Source organism: Mesocricetus auratus, unplaced genomic scaffold (genome assembly GCF_017639785.1).
Source record: "Mesocricetus auratus isolate SY011 unplaced genomic scaffold, BCM_Maur_2.0 Super-Scaffold_100676, whole genome shotgun sequence".
Lineage (NCBI taxonomy): Eukaryota > Metazoa > Chordata > Mammalia > Rodentia > Cricetidae > Mesocricetus > Mesocricetus auratus.
The window spans coordinates 7,939,943-7,955,552 of NW_024429266.1; the positions used below are offsets into that span (position 1 = coordinate 7,939,943).

Below are 15,610 nucleotides of genomic sequence, written 5' to 3' on the forward strand. Positions count from 1 at the left end.
ATTAGAAGTGTCTCCTCTCTACCTGATGCTACCCTGCCCTCCTCCCCGTCGTCATTAAAGTCAGTGCTGACTAAGGCGTCTGCGGGTCACCACGTCCCCTCTTTTCGTTCATTAGGAATCTGGTTATGTTATCACTTCTTTACCTGTTAGGTAGTCAACTGTGATTCCCTGGGGAGGAATGGATGAGGCAGAAAGGAAGCCATGGAAAGGCCTTCTACGGTTCCTGTGTGGTGTGTGTTGTTGCCACTCTCCTGGGAAGTCCCTTCCCAGCCAGTCTAGAAGGATGCCTGCCAGCAGTCCACTTGTCACCCAGCAGTCACTGAAGTGTGACCTCCTGCCACTCACAGGAGGCAGCTGGCTGCATTGGCACCTGGCTCTGTAAAAGCAGAGAAGGGAGGCAGTGTTCTGCAGCCTAGGGAGACGGCCCCTCCATCCTTCCTCCTAATGCCCACTGTCAGGGTTCCTAACTCGTATTCCTCGCATCTAAGCTGGGGAAGACCGGGCTGAATGTTCACAGACTGCTACAATGGCATCTCCACTTTCCTTTATGTGCATTTAGCTCATCTGGTAGCATCCTACTGCGGAACCAGTTACCTTTTGCTGAGAACTGGCTGCATTCCTTTTGTCCACACTAGGTTACTGCTCAGCATTGCTCAGCAGTAACGGAAATGCTCACGGACAACTTCCTGCGGCCAGCATGTTGGAGACTTTAATTTGTTTCTTGCTGGCAGTCATAATACTTGTATTTTCTTCATTTCTCGTTTGGAGAAAACAAGGCAGAGAGAGGTGAAACTACTTTTTCAGATAACTAAGTGGCAGAACCATGACACCCATCCCCCAAACACACCGTTGTCATTCACTCCCATTTAGCGGAAAGGTCAAGTCCATGACCAGTCATGTCACCCAAAGCTTAGGTGTCATTTATGGATCAGAGCATAACCTCTGGGGAGAAAATGGCCCAGGTCTGAATATTTGAAGAAAGAGATTCCCCTCTAGAAATAGATTCCATTTACCCCAACATTTTGAACCCAAGTTCACTGAATATGCTAAGGTCTGAAGTTGAAAGGAGAAGACCATTTGAGAAGTGCTCGTTATGTGACTTTAAAAAAAATGAAATCCTCTGATTAGCAAACAGGACAAATGTTTATAAGCTGGAAGATTTTCAGTATCTTTATTTGAGTTGCACGAAGTGGCCAAATGCAGCTTGGCCCCAGGCTGCAGAGTGTGTGTGTCTGGTGCCAAGACACCACTGAGCTCCGTCTGAGATACCAAGCATTCCAGGCCTGTTACCTTGTAAGTGTAATATTTAACATATTTTTTTCTTCTCTGAGATGAAGAGAAGAGCTAAATAGGATAGGGGCTGGTTGGACTGCCGGCTATGGGGTTCCCTGACCAGAGGGAGGTGTGAGTGGAGGAATTACCTGGGAAGATAAACAAAGATTTGCCACAAACAATCCCTTTGCTGACAATTTGGCACCTAGAAGGAGATAACAGAGGTGAACCAAGTGGGGTGCTCTCCATGTGCCGGACAGAGTGTTCAATTTGGCTTTGATGATCCTCACCGTGCATAAGGCAGACTCTGCTGAACCCTCCTCGGTACATGGAGAAAGTGCAGCGAGTCATGTGTGTGACCCACTGCTAACCCTGTGCTGTTCTGAGGCCCCCAGTTATATGTTAGCACAGCTGGTATAGACCAGCCACGCTAATACCTAACACATCAACCTTAGCCAAATGGGCCATTGTTTTCCTTTCTCAAACCTTCCCAACTGCCCTAGGAGTTAGGTGTTGTTAAAGTCTTACATTCCTGGAAACTGAGTAAAAGGTCAAGCATTTAAATGCTCAGGGTCACACCACTGTGTGGGAGAGCTGGGGACAGAATCGTGTATGCGGAATCTCAGGCCTTAGCTCTCTTTTCCTTAACTTACAACATCTTCATTGGCATCAAAGGCAAGCTCACAGGCAAAACCCTGGAAGTCTGGGCCAACCCGGCCCTCTATGACAGAAAGAGGGCAAGTGTTCGAGCTACAAGAGAGCTTAGTGGGTAAAGGAAGTTTCTGCGAAGGCTGCCCACCTGAGTTACATCCCGGGCCCCACACAGGGGTGGAAAATGACAAACATGCCTCCTGCATGTTGTCCTCCAACCTACATATACACTGTGTAACACACGTGGACATGTGCATGTACACACTTAACTCACACACACACACATACCATGCACACACACAAAATCGTTCTTACTTTATTTTAAAGGGGTTGTGGGAGTGAGGCAGAGTTGTAAAAGTTTGTATTGAACACTGTATCTGTAAGAGCTGCCAAATGAGATCTTTTAGGTAGGTAGGTAGGTAGGTGTGTGTGTGCGCGTGTGTGCATGCGGGTGTGTGTGTGTGTGTGTGTGTGTGCGCACGCGCACACACAAGTACATACATGTGCAGAGGGGTAGTCAGGATGAGGGCAGGGAGGAACTATTTTCAAACTGAAGAAATCACTAGGTGACAGAGAAGAACACATGCCTTGTCCCTTGTCCCCTGTTAACTCCCATCCCTTTACTTGATGAGTTGAGGTTGAGGAGACCCTGTAGGTTGGGTTGCCACAATTATCCTTAATCCGCCCACAAAATAAACCCCGAATTCCCTTTGAAGTGCTTTCGTGAAAATACAGCCTTAGTGTTGGACAGGGCCCTGTGAGCTCCTCCACCCCCTGCAGGGCCAGGGCTGTCTTCCAAGGAGGGTGGAAATATAAACACAAGGACCTCCTTTCCCTAGGCCCCTTGCAGGAGCCCTTATTCAGCTACTGGTCCTTTTGACTTGGAAGATTCTGCTTTGGTTGAATCTCACCCCAAAAGCAATATTTTTAGGTAGAGGTGGAAAATTCTAGAAGCAAAGGTGTGAAGCGAAGCTTTTTGGTGAGTGTTGTCCATGGAAGAGCAGTCATCCCTAGCATGGATGAGATGTGCTCCAAGACACACATTTAGGCTCAGCAGGGCTGTGTTCACGAAGGTACTTGGTGGCTCACCACTGACTTGGTGACTGTTTCTAAGCAACTGACTTGTGCTTCTTTAGGAAAGTGGGGAGTCGGGGTTTTTCTTTGTGAACAATCAGGTTTTTCTCTGCTGGCCTCACAGTATCGCTGTGTCTCATGAGTGTTGGGATATGGAGACCAAACCCAAAGGGTGACTTTACATAATTGCAAATATTCAGGTAGAAGAGAGGCCAAGTGACTTGCTTGAAATGAACTGACTATCCTTTGGGTTAGAGAAGTCTGCTTTGGGAAGATGAGTTCTTGAAATCATCACTCCCTGTTCCTAGCCCAAGGCTCAGGTGCCACATGTGTTTCCTGCTCTTCTGAGAGCATTCCTTTGCCAGCCCTGGGAGTGTGTGACATGGATTTACTGTTTCCCTTTTACCTACTCGGCTCAACTTCAGAAAACTTATGTCTGTGAGACTGAGGAGTTTGTTACCCAGCCCAACCGTACTGCAGGAATGGGCCCTGATTCTTAAATCTGATGTCAGCATGCACCAGGACAGGTGTTTTCAAGTGACCCTGCAAATTGAATGCCCAAGAGGAGAGACAGCAAAGCATGGATCTCCCAAAATTCTGAATTGTGTGTGTGTGTGTGTGTGTGCGCGCGCGTGTGTGTCTGTGTCTGTCTGTCTGTGTGTGTGTGTGTGTGTGTGAGAGAGAGAGAGAGAGAGAGAGAGAGAGAGAGAGAGAGAGAGAGAGAGAGAGAGAGAGGAAGAATGAATGTCTTGGCACTGGACATCTTAGTAAGAATTCCTGAGAGCTGGCCCTCCTTGTAGGATAGCTTCATCTGCTCACCAATCATGGATGTGTGGGATGTTTGGGTTTCTTTCTTTTTACTTTTTAATGAAAGGATTTAGCCACAACTATTGTGTAGGGGACTCACAAGATGTGGGGCACAGGCCATGAATCAGGGTTTATGAAGTTAAAAGTTGTAGTAGACTCAGTTAGCGACTTCTGAAGAACTTTCCATGGAGGGTATTGCAAGTAGGAGCCATGGCCTTTGGGTTTCCCCATCAGGAAACACGTCCTGGCAGAAAGCCCATGTTCTGAATGTTAGAGTCACTGTGCAGTGAAGTGACCCAGGCATCCTTGGCCTCCACTGTCATACTCCTTTCCACACTACGGAGTTTGCCATTTGTGAAGATGCTGTGACTATGTTAGCAGTTCTATAGAAATGAGGTACACAGAAATTTTCTCAAAGGCTATGTAAACCAAAGGTTATGTAAACCATATAAAGCAATTCGCTCGTTGCCTTCCAAAACACCTTGATTCATTAAAATGAAGAAAAGGAAGGGTTGGGAATGTGGTTTAGTGGTGGAGCTCTCACCAGCGTAGGCAAAGACCTGATAAGAACCATCCCTGGCACCAGGGGAAGATGGAGAGGCAGAAAAGGGAGAATGACGCTAAACACCATGTTTTAAATGCTTTAAGCATTGAGTGTGTATCTGATTTTTAATGAACATTTTTCATAATTCATTATTTTATAGGACCAGAAGTTCTTTTCTTTCATAAGTAAATCATCCAAGTAGCTGTGTGTTTTGAAGTAGATTCAGAACAATGAAAACAACACGACAGAAGAGCAGGTTCATGGGATATTTGAAAGTAATAGAAACACAAGCATGCTAAATGCACTCTCTCTCTTTCCTTAAAGGATTCTTAAGCATTTAATTATGTGTATATGTGTGACTATGTGTACTAGGAGCATGGAAGCCAGAGGAGGGAGTCAGAGCTCATGGAGCTAGAGTTACAAGTGGTTATGAGCTGCCAGATGAGGGTGCTGGGAACTCAGATCTTTAGGAAGAACAGAAAGGACTTTTAACCATCAAGCCTCTTTCTCTTCTGCTGATAGAAACAATTTTGGGTAACAAAACTCAACCTGAATCTTGAAATGAAGGCCTGAAGGTGTACTGTAAACCAATTCTTCTCTGGCTTCACCAACTGGTTGTGGGATCTCTAGTTTGTTCAGTTCAGGTGGGGTGGGGTGAGGGGGTGCTGTACAAGGACTTTGGAGCCAAGAAAACCCATGAAGGCCATGAGGGAGGGCATGTAAAAGGGGATCCCCCCACAGGTTGTCATCTCAGAGGCTAAGAGATAACAAGACAGAGAAGAAGGCCGGCCCCAGGCCTTCGGCAGTTGTTGAAATGAAGTCCTGTGGTTTTCCATGAGGCTGTCTCAGTGCAGTATAACAGAGCTGCCTCACTCTCCTAAGCCTTGGTCCTCTCACCTGCAAAAAGGGAATGAAAAGCCCTTGCCCTGGAGGAGTCCTTACAGCCAGCACTGACGTCACGAGGTCAGACTCAGCTACTATGACTGGCTCTTGACCTACTGAGACTGGCCTCCCAGGTACTGACTTAAAACTTGTTTGAGTTGCCTAGTTTTAAAGTTCAAGGACAGTTCACACATATCCCAGGTTCTGACCAAAAAAGGGCAGAAGTTGAAACTCAAATACCTTAGGAACTATTGTGAGCATGAACTTGAGGATGACCTGTGGGGAGGATCCACAAAAGTAGGATGTTGGCGATGGACTGCAGGCACTTGGGAGACCACCACTGAACACTCTGCACCCCCTACACCACTGTCATCCACAGAACCAGTGACAGGGTGATCTTACCTCTCTCCCAAAAGGGGCTGGGCTTACACACTCAAGCATGAGTGAGCCCTTCCAAGTTTGAGGTAGATGTGGTGGATGGGAAGGGGACTCACTATGAGTAAGACCTGACTTTCACTCTTTTGTCCTCCCCCTGGTACTTTGTCACGTCTGTCTCTGAAACTCAGTTCCCTTATCTGCAGACTGGAAGGTGAAGCTCAAAAGATATTCATGGGTCAGAGGATCAGATAAGAACATGTGGCCGGGCGTTGGTGGTGCACGCCTTTAATCCCAGCACTTGGGAGGCAGAGGCAGGCGGATCTCTGTGAGTTTGAGGCCAGCCTGGTCTACAAGAGCTAGTTCCAGGAGAGCCTCCAAAACAATACAGAGAAACCCTGTCTCGAAAAACCAAAAAAAAAAAAAAAAAAGAACATGTGATCGAATGTTCACTGACTGAGGATGGCTTCTAGCACTATGTGTACTTCGTACTCTTAATGCAAATTAGCAAGACTACTTCTTTCCATGAGAATGGATATATTTGGGTCTGGCTAGAGCCCTATGAAGTGACCCCTACTTCACAAGGCCAAAGTCATATGACTCCAGAGACCAGTGGAAATTTCTCCTAAAAGGCAGCAGTCCTTGGTCAAAACCCTCGATCCCTTGGCCATGAGACTTGGGAGATAGTCCATGAAGGCTTTAATAAGGGCTTAACATCCACATTTCAGAACCAAGACAGGCGTTTCTTCTTCATTGAGCTTCAGTAGACAGCTTTGGGTAGGAAATGACAAAAGTCTTGATCAGAGAAGGCTTGCTGAAGGAACAGTGATGTGGGTTTCATGTCATCTCTTTCAAAACATAAATTCACTTTTTGTCAGCACAGTTCTACTGTGATGGTGCCTGGATCCTTTTCTGTCTTTTTTCTTTGGTAAATTGACTGTTGGAGCAATTAAAACTAGCCCAGACTCCTGTGTCACAGTACAGTATGACCTGTCATCCAGTTTTCTCCTTGGACTTCATCACAGGAAGCTCTGGCTTCTGCCAGGGATGGCTCTGGTCCCTTCTGTGCCTAACTCTGTTAGAAGGCTCTTTCCTGTACCAAACTTGGTTGTTCTTGGATTTTTCTTTTCCCATTTTCATGCTTTGAAGGAGTACAGAGCAAATCTTTATGAGATGGGGGCAGGGAACAGTCAAAAGACTGTGGGCTGGAAGGCAGGCAGACTTGGGTAGGTTTCCAACCAATTTTCTGTTTCAGCTTCATGCAGTTGTACAATGATTTGCCTGCTGGTAAACCCTGTCTTCACTCAACAGAAAGGTTGGGAGGAGAAACTGTTCACTCCACAGTCTGCACTACCCATGCACTGGCAGGTATATGAGACCGCCAAAAGACACCGAGGTAGCAAATGAGATGACTCTGCCCAAGACAGCCTTTTGGGAATCGCTGATGGCAATTTGACTTGCTGCAAGTTTCCTTATATATCTGGCTTTTAGGGATCTAGTTAGTCATCAGTCTTTTATAAAAACAAAAAAAATTATTACATTTTGTGTGTGTGTGAGGGGGGGAGAGAGAGGGGAGGGAGAGGGAGAGGGGAGGGAGAGGAGAGAGAGAGAGAGAGAGAGAGAGAGAGAGAGAGAGAGAGAGAGAGAGAGAGAGAGAGAGAGAGAGAGAGAGAGAGAGAGCACACTTGTGCTCACATGCTCACATGCTCCAGTGCACACATGGAAGGCAGAGGACAACTTGGAAGAATGCTTTTCTCCTACCTTTTGTTTTGGGCCCTGGGGATTAGACAAGTAATGCCTAGCAGGTACCTTCACAGGCAGAGCCACCAACCCACACCAACAACTCTTGCAACCATAAGAGCAGGTGGTTTCCTGAGACTTGTCCTACTGAACCAGGATCAGCTGTGGCACAGGTTCCTGAGACCAACAGTTACAAGTGGTGAGTCAGGGGTGGCCCTAAGACCCGTGCGGCTCTGATGGATCCTTGAGGCTGGGAAAAGGGTGGCTCCTGTCCACACGGTTTTCCATATTGCTGCTGCCTTGAGACTTGTGACATTTCCTGTAGACATTTATGGGAAAGACATGAACATCAGCCCATAACTCTTGCCTTTTGCTCCCAGAATAGTGTTAATAAGATGATTTTACATTTATTATTTGCTATGCTCACATTTCTTGCCTCTTGTCATTCTTACAGTTGTTCTTAGCAGTGAGTTTAGCTTGGGTGTGATTTAGGCACATCATCATTTTCTACTCCTGACTCAAGGCTGTCTGCTGCAGCTCAGGGGAGAGACATTGGTTCTAGTTCTAACATGAGGTCATGTTAAAAAGTTTTATGGCCCAGAGGACTCAGGATTTCTATGCAGGGCAGTTGTTTCTCTGTGGGAATTCCCACTTGCCTCCAAAGTCTTGTACCTTCGAGGAAAACCCATGTCCTCCAGTGTCTATGAACTGAGGGCATATTTTACAAAACTTCAGTTAGAACCAAATAGCTAATGTCTGTGTTTCTGAAAGTAAGTAGTCTTGGTAGATTCAAAATGATGAATAAGAGCGGGATGCTACTACTGCATGTTACCTTTCACACCACTATAAGCCCCTGATATATATAAGCCTCTATAATATTCTATTATGACAAATGTGGCTAAAATACAAAGGAGAAGTTGAATGTGCTTGCAAAGAGCTAGAAATACTCCCTCTGAGTCATGAGCCCAGGTTGGACCTTCAAGGGTGAACAGAATCTCTCTCATGTAAAGGGTTTCTAGGGGACGAATGACTGGTATGCTGGCTGCCAGAAGCTCTTGGCATGTCTGGAGATTGGAAACGATATGGAGTACTTGGAGTAGCGGAAAAACACAGTGTGGGGGTGGCAGGGGAGTGGCAAGGAGGTGACAGAGCGCTCCTGCATCTGGAAAGGTAGTTTGGGGCTATAGGGTACACAGATAAGCCCGCGATACGGTCGTCTGTTTGACTATTTTAAGTGTGTTGAGACCTCACTTGTTGGAGGTTAAGGGAAAGGATGATAAAAATGGACATGGGCTTGCTTCATGTTACTGTGTTCTCATCGGAATGACCTCTGAAGATATGTGCTGTGTGGTCTTGTTCAGTAAAAGTAAGTTTTAGTGCAGTAATAACACCTTGCCTGTGTCATTTTGCATTTATCAAAACTAAACACTTGTGGCATGCATGGTCATATTTGGGTCTGGCTAGAGCCCTGTAAGGGTATCCCAAGTTCAAAGGTACAGGGAGGCTGTGGGTTTCCCCTCAAAGTGACATGACTTTGGAGGCAAGTAGGAAGTCCTCCTAAGAAGTACTAGTCCTGCATACAGACGTTTCATCTCTCTGGCCATGAGACTTGGAAGATTTTCACTGAAGGGCTTAACATGGCCACGTGTCAAAACTAAAATAAAAGTCTCTTTACTGGTCTTCCTTGAGTCAGGGGTACAGAATGACAATAGCCTTGACCAGTGAAAGCCTGAAGGAACCTCATTCCAATTAAGCCTGGCTGTGACAGGGGAGTGCATGCTAACCTTGAATATCTAAGGTAGCCAGGTCTCTGCCAGCAACATTTAGTAAAGTATTGTCCAGGGTCTTCATTAGGTATGAGGTAGTTGATTTGTGTGCAATGGTGTCATGGTGCCCACTCAACCTTCCTCATAATATTCACCTCTGATAGCCCCTCCTACATAGCACACTTCAGATTCCTGCACAGCCCCAGGGTCACTGTACAGGATCTGTTCATGCATGATTTTTTCACTCCCTTTTACCCTCACCAGACTCTCAAGACAAGATACTCTGACTGAAGCTTGGAGACAGTCACGTCTATGTTGACCCTCTTCACTATGCTGGACTCATAAAATGCTTTTAGGATTCTATCTGGACAAGACAGATATTTTAGAATGCTGAGCATGCTATCGAAGTTTGCATGTCTGTGACTTTCCCTCTCTGTGACCAGCTCCTACTGGCATTAGACTGCATGGGCAGAAATACAGCACAGGAACTGAGACAACATATTGATGTCTCCTGCAGGAATGGGCGCTAGAACCAGAAGACCTGTGCACCCCAGAGAAATGGATGTGGAGTCAGACTCTATGTACAATTAGAGCAGGAAAAGGCACCATTAGTCCTAGAGCTCCCGGCTTCCTTCCTAAAATAAAATAAGGTCATGTACAGTCAGAGATCAAGTGAGGGTTTCTTTTGTTTCTGCTATTTGAATGTGTGTGTATATGTGTGGTGTGTATGCATATGTGTGTGTGTGCATTGTACACGAGTGTGAGTGTATGAAGTCAGAAGTGGATGTTTGGTGTCTTCTCAGTTGCTCTCTACCTTACTCATTGAGGCAGGGTCTGTCACAGAACCTGGAGTTTGTTATTTGGGCTAGTCTAACTATCCAGTTTGCTTCAGGTATTCCTTGTCTCTGTGTCACAAGTTTACTTGGTGGCTTTTATGTGAGTTCTGGGCATCCAAACTCCAGTCCTCGTGTTTGTGTGGTGAGTAATTTATCTACTGTACCATCTATGGAGCCCCAACTAGAGATTTTACGTCTGTGCTGGGCTGCTCCAAATGCCTGCCATATGTCAACAACTGAGTTCTTGTTGGAAAGGAATTCACAGCTGTCCTGTATCCAGAGGGCACTTTAGGAAGCACATTAAGTGACAGGACAATTATGGATTGTTTTGAGCACCAAAAAGTGATTTTTGTCCCTGAGTGTGATGATCATTTTGGCACCTACACTATTTTGCCCATTGCTATAATTGCCTATAGCCCAGGTTCTCCTTACTCATCGGGAACAAAAGAGCAGGCCCATCTAAAGACATCTTCATCCCCCAACGAAACACAGGGACTCTGCCATATGCTCTCTCTTTCTCCCCCTCTTCTTTTCCTCTTTCTCCTTCTCTTCCTTCTTCCTCCGTCTTTCTCCCTTAGTCTCACCTGCAGCCCATTCCCAGAGTGCTATACGGGGAAGGTTATTGTATACTATGAGCTGCTGGCTGCTGATCCCTGAACATAAATCGTCCTCCATCATGGTCCCTTCCAGGTAGTGTCACCCTCGGGCGACTGTACACTTAGAGGAGGAGGCTTCTGCACTTGGTGCTGAAAAGAGCTGTTCACTGTGACAACCAGAGAAGGAACCCTTTCAGAGCTGGTTGAAAGGCAGCGTATGTGTTTGAATGTTGCATCTCTTCAAGCTGGAATATGGTGAAGGCCTCACGATTGGCCTGCTCAGCCTGCTGTATTTAGAGTGCATGCCACAGGGGGTTGGGTGGCTCTACCCGCCGCTTTATATTTCACAGGGGAAGCTAGACTTGAACTCGGAAATTGTCCTAGTCACTGTTCTATTACTGAGAAGAGACAGCATGGCCAAGGCAACTCTTACAAAAGAAAACATTTAATTAGTTTCTAGTTTCAGAGGCTTAGTCCATTATCAACATGGAGCGAGCGTGACAGCAGGTGGGGTAATGGAGATGCAGCTAACAGCTGTATCCTGATCCCACAAGCTGGGGATGGGGCCAGTGACAGAGACAGAGACTGGGCCTGACATGGGCTTTTGAAACCTCAAAGCTCATCCCGAGAGACCACTTCCTCCAACAAGGCCACATCTTCTAATCCTTCTAATCCTTTCAAAGAGTTCCACTCCCTGGTGACTAAGCATTCAAATATCTGAGCCTTTGGGGACATTATTATTCAGACCGATTCGGAGATTAAAAGACCAGCATCGAGTCAGCACTGAGAAGCATCATTTCAATCAAACCATTTGGGATCTCTCTGGACTATGGCTTCCTCAATAGAAAGAGGAGACACTACTACTCAGTTTGCAGAAGTACCAGGCTCTTTATGTGGCGCCTTATGTGATGGTGAGACCCAGGAAGAGACAAGGGACCATGGCTAGCATTCATCAGTATCCTATGGCTTAAGTGTTAGAAAGATAGGATGAACTTTTATTCTGTGTTTTGTTTAACTCATGATATATATATATATATATATATATATATATATATACTAAGATATGTTTGCCTGTACCTGGGTCATAGGATGGGAAATATGTTAAGGTGGGCCAGCCTGAGTTCCCAAGACTTTGCCCATGAGTATCTTGGTTGGGAGAAGGAAGGGGCATTTGTGGTGGTAGCAGAGTACATGTGTGAGTCCCTCCTTCTAACCACGAGGTCAGATAGAATTCCCAGGTGTTAAGGACACTACAGAAAATCGGGAGAGTTAACAAGTGGCACCGTTCCAAACTCCTCTGGGCAGTGTAGGCCAGTGCACCCAGGGCAGAATGCCATGGGCATTCTGGAGGGCAGTATGTGTGTGCAAACCAGTCATGTCAGGAATATAGATTCTGGATTGCAAGCTTTAGTGTTCTACACACAAATGCTTAATAAACTGATCTGGAGGCAGCTGTGGTGCTGCTCAGTTCCTCACCTTTTACACACGAGGAACTCTTCCTATCATGCTGCTTAGTCTTTAAAAGGGATCTAATGAGACGGTTGCGACATGACAAGAGATGGGGTCATCTATGATACAGCGCACACCCCCTGACTCAGTGGGAGATTCCCACGGACTTCAGGGTAGAGGTGAACAGCAGATGAACTCTCCTTTGTGAAACTCTCCCCCTCCTTACCTCTGTTTACTGTTAACTTCACTCAAGTTACCTCGCTGTACATGCACACTCCACGGTGGCGATTGGTCGATTCTGTTCATTTTCACCCTACCACATTGGCAAAGTAATGGCCTGTCTTCGGCAAGACTCTTTTTTTGTTTTTGTTTTTTTTTTTTTGTATTTTTGTTTTTTCGAGACAGGGTTTGCAAGACTCTTTTTAAAAGATGATTTAATAGATACTGTCAAGACAGATAGGAAAGCCGCTGAGGGGATTAAATGGTCATTTATGCTAGTTCATCTACCCAGCTGCCAGTGTGAATCAGGGATGAGGGGACTTCTGAAGTTTTGACCCCAGCCACAAAGCTTTCTACAAGCTCCCAAAGCAAGCAGAGAGATAGCTCCCAAGCTTGCCCCAAAGGAAACTCACTATTTCTTAAGAATTCTCTTTCCATTCTTAAAGTCACAGTCACAGCGTTGTCTCACTTTGCTGAAGTCTCAAATAAACTGGAACTGGTAGGATGAACTCTTTGGACTTTCCGGGTGTTGCTTTGTTTCCGTTTTCTTTCCCAGCGTCCCCCGGAGTGGATTAAAACTGGACATTCCGCGGCCTCCACACAAAAGCGATGAGATTATGACTCAGCTGTAGCTCTTGTGTACACCTAGCTCAGTTATGAAAGTAGCACATGAAACCTTTGGAAGGGCTTGGCCACAGGCTTCTTCTGTAGAGAACGCTCTAGATGTAAAGACTCTTCTCCTATTCTAAATGGCGGCCTGACCTCGAAGCACAGAAAGCTACTCGGTGCCCGAATGAACAGATTCTTAAAATAAGCATCACACCCCTGGCTGTGTTCCAGAGTCCCTTCCTGGTACAGTTCATCTGGATTCTTGTAATTCCTATATGCTCCCATATCTTAATTGCCCGTAGCTGTGTGGCCAGTACAAACAGGATGAGGGAAGAGTACACACCCTGTGCTCATGCCCACGGGCACTAAGAGAGCGCCATCCTCCATCCTGGAAACTTATAGTGTTTTCTATAAGGCACCGAGTGGCTGCCTATTGAAATGCCAGTGTAGACAGTGAGGAACAGAGTGGTCCTTCCAAGCTGTGTAGACACCTCACCATCTCTACAGTTCAGATGGAGAACTACCATTTAACATGAAGAAAACTCCCAAGTAGTCATTCAGCTTTTGGAGGATATACATTTGGAAGTTAGTCTCGGTGCTGGTTAGTACATTTGGAAGCTAGCCTCGGTGATGGTTAGTATAGGTTGGGTATGCTGGGATAAGTGGGTTCCGGAACTTTCCTCAGCCCTGTCCTATTGACTACCATTTAACATGAAGAAAACTCCCAAGTAGTCATTCAGCTTTTGGAGGATATACATTTGGAAGTTAGTCTCGGTGCTGGTTAGTACATTTGGAAGCTAGCCTCGGTGATGGTTAGTATAGGTTGGGTATGCTGGGATAAGTGGGTTCCGGAACTTTCCTCAGCCCTGTCCTATTGACTACCATTTAACATGAAGAAAACTCCCAAGTAGTCATTCAGCTTTTGGAGGATATACATTTGGAAGTTAGTCTCGGTGCTGGTTAGTACATTTGGAAGCTAGCCTCGGTGATGGTTAGTATAGGTTGGGTATGCTGGGATAAGTGGGTTCCGGAACTTTCCTCAGCCCTGTCCTATTGACTGTTTTCAGTAGGCATACAGCTGGCCTGCAGACCTACTGGGTGAATCAGAAGCCCCATCATGGTGACAGCGTAGTTTCAGACTTAGCTGTTCCACCTGGAATCAAGCATCACCATGCACAGGGCCTGGAGAGGGACAGAGTTTAGTTTGGATTGAGTTCTGTATCCACTTTATCCCTTTGTTCCTTATCTGTGAATTTAGGTTATATAGAGAAATAAGCAAGACTATTGCTCTAACTTGATACCTTGCTCCCTAAAGCATCATTTAACAATCTGATTGATACTCAGGTCCCCTGTGTCCACCTTCAAAAGCCTCTCAGTGTGTCCTACTGCAAAATCAGCTTCAGCAAATTAAACCCACCCGGAATAGTGATAAGTGATAATCCCTGCACACATAGATGCTTCGGGGTATCAGTGTAGGATGACGGTGTCTTGGCCAGGTGTGGTGGCCACACCTTTAATTCCAGTCATCGTGAAGTTGGCAGATATCTGTGCGTTCCTATCCAGCCTGATCTACACAGCAGATTGCAGACTAGCCAGGGCTATTTAGTGAGACCCTGTCTCAAGAAGAAAAAAAGTCTATAAATTAGTTCTCATGGATGAGTCAAGACTCTATTTTATTATGCACTCAAAATGCATAGAACTGTAATAGAATTGTAGTGCGGACACAAAGCAAAAATAAGACAAAAGGTTCAGGGCAGGTAACAGACCTCTGTTGTGCATCTATAATTATGTTCAGGCTCATCAGAAAAGTGAATATGAAAAAGAGTGGAAGGACATAGAGGTTGTTTGCATAGAAAAGACACTATGAGGAGGAAATATGAAAACTGGCCTCAGAATCTTTAAGCAGGACTGAGGGGCACCAGAAGTCGTTGTCTTAGGGGACAGACCCAGGCCTCCCCTGTGATTGGCCTCTTCCTGGGAGGACATTTGTACACTGGGAGCTTCCAGAGGCAGCACTGTGCTGAGTCTGAGTTCTGAGGGGTTTGTCTTTGACCGAGGGGTTGGATGCCACCGTCTCTGAGCACACCTGAGGGACACAGGCAGCCCCTCCACACACACACTCACACCACACCGAAGGGTCGCAGAGATGGAAGGTCACGCCGCTAATGTGCTTTACTTCCATCAAACAGGGGAATCAGATCATCCGTTCCCCTTCCTGTCGGTTTTCCGCCAAGCCGTGGATTTAAGATGTTCCTAATAACAGCCCATGCCGCTTGGTTCGGTTGGTAAACAGCTCGCAGTTCTAGCAGGGTGTGTCCTGTCACTTGTTAGCTTTAGCTTCAAGGCGGAGGAATGCATCAGCACAGTGTTTCAGAGTAACTACATGGCTGCCATTAGGCGAGAAGCTAAGGAAGACACGCAGAACCCACACTGGCTGTGCCGGTTAGCTTTTTTCTCTACTTGATACAAGCTAGGGTCATCAGGAAAGAGGGGACCTCAATTGAGGAGACACCATCTGACTGGCCTGTAGGCAGTCTGGGGGAGATTTTTCTTGATTAATGATTTATGCGGGAGGGGACAGCCCAGTATGGGCAGAGTCATCCCTGGGCAGGTGGCCTGGGGAGCATAAGGGAGACAGCTGGACAGGAGACTGCGGAGCAATCCAGCAAGCAGCTCCTCCATGGCTCTGTTCCGGTTCCTGCCTTCAGTTCCCGCCCCGACTGTCCATGATGGGCTGTGACCTGGGAGCTGAAAGCTGAGAGAAACCCCGTCCTCCTTAAGTTGTTTTTG

General features: G+C 46.3%; 1 protein-coding gene across 2 annotated transcripts in view; it reads left to right on the forward strand.

Moving 5' to 3' along the window:
* The window catches only part of Tgfb2 (transforming growth factor beta 2), an 82,842-nt gene that overhangs the window by 30,554 nt on the left and 36,678 nt on the right, over positions 1-15,610 (forward strand). The window lies entirely within an intron of this gene.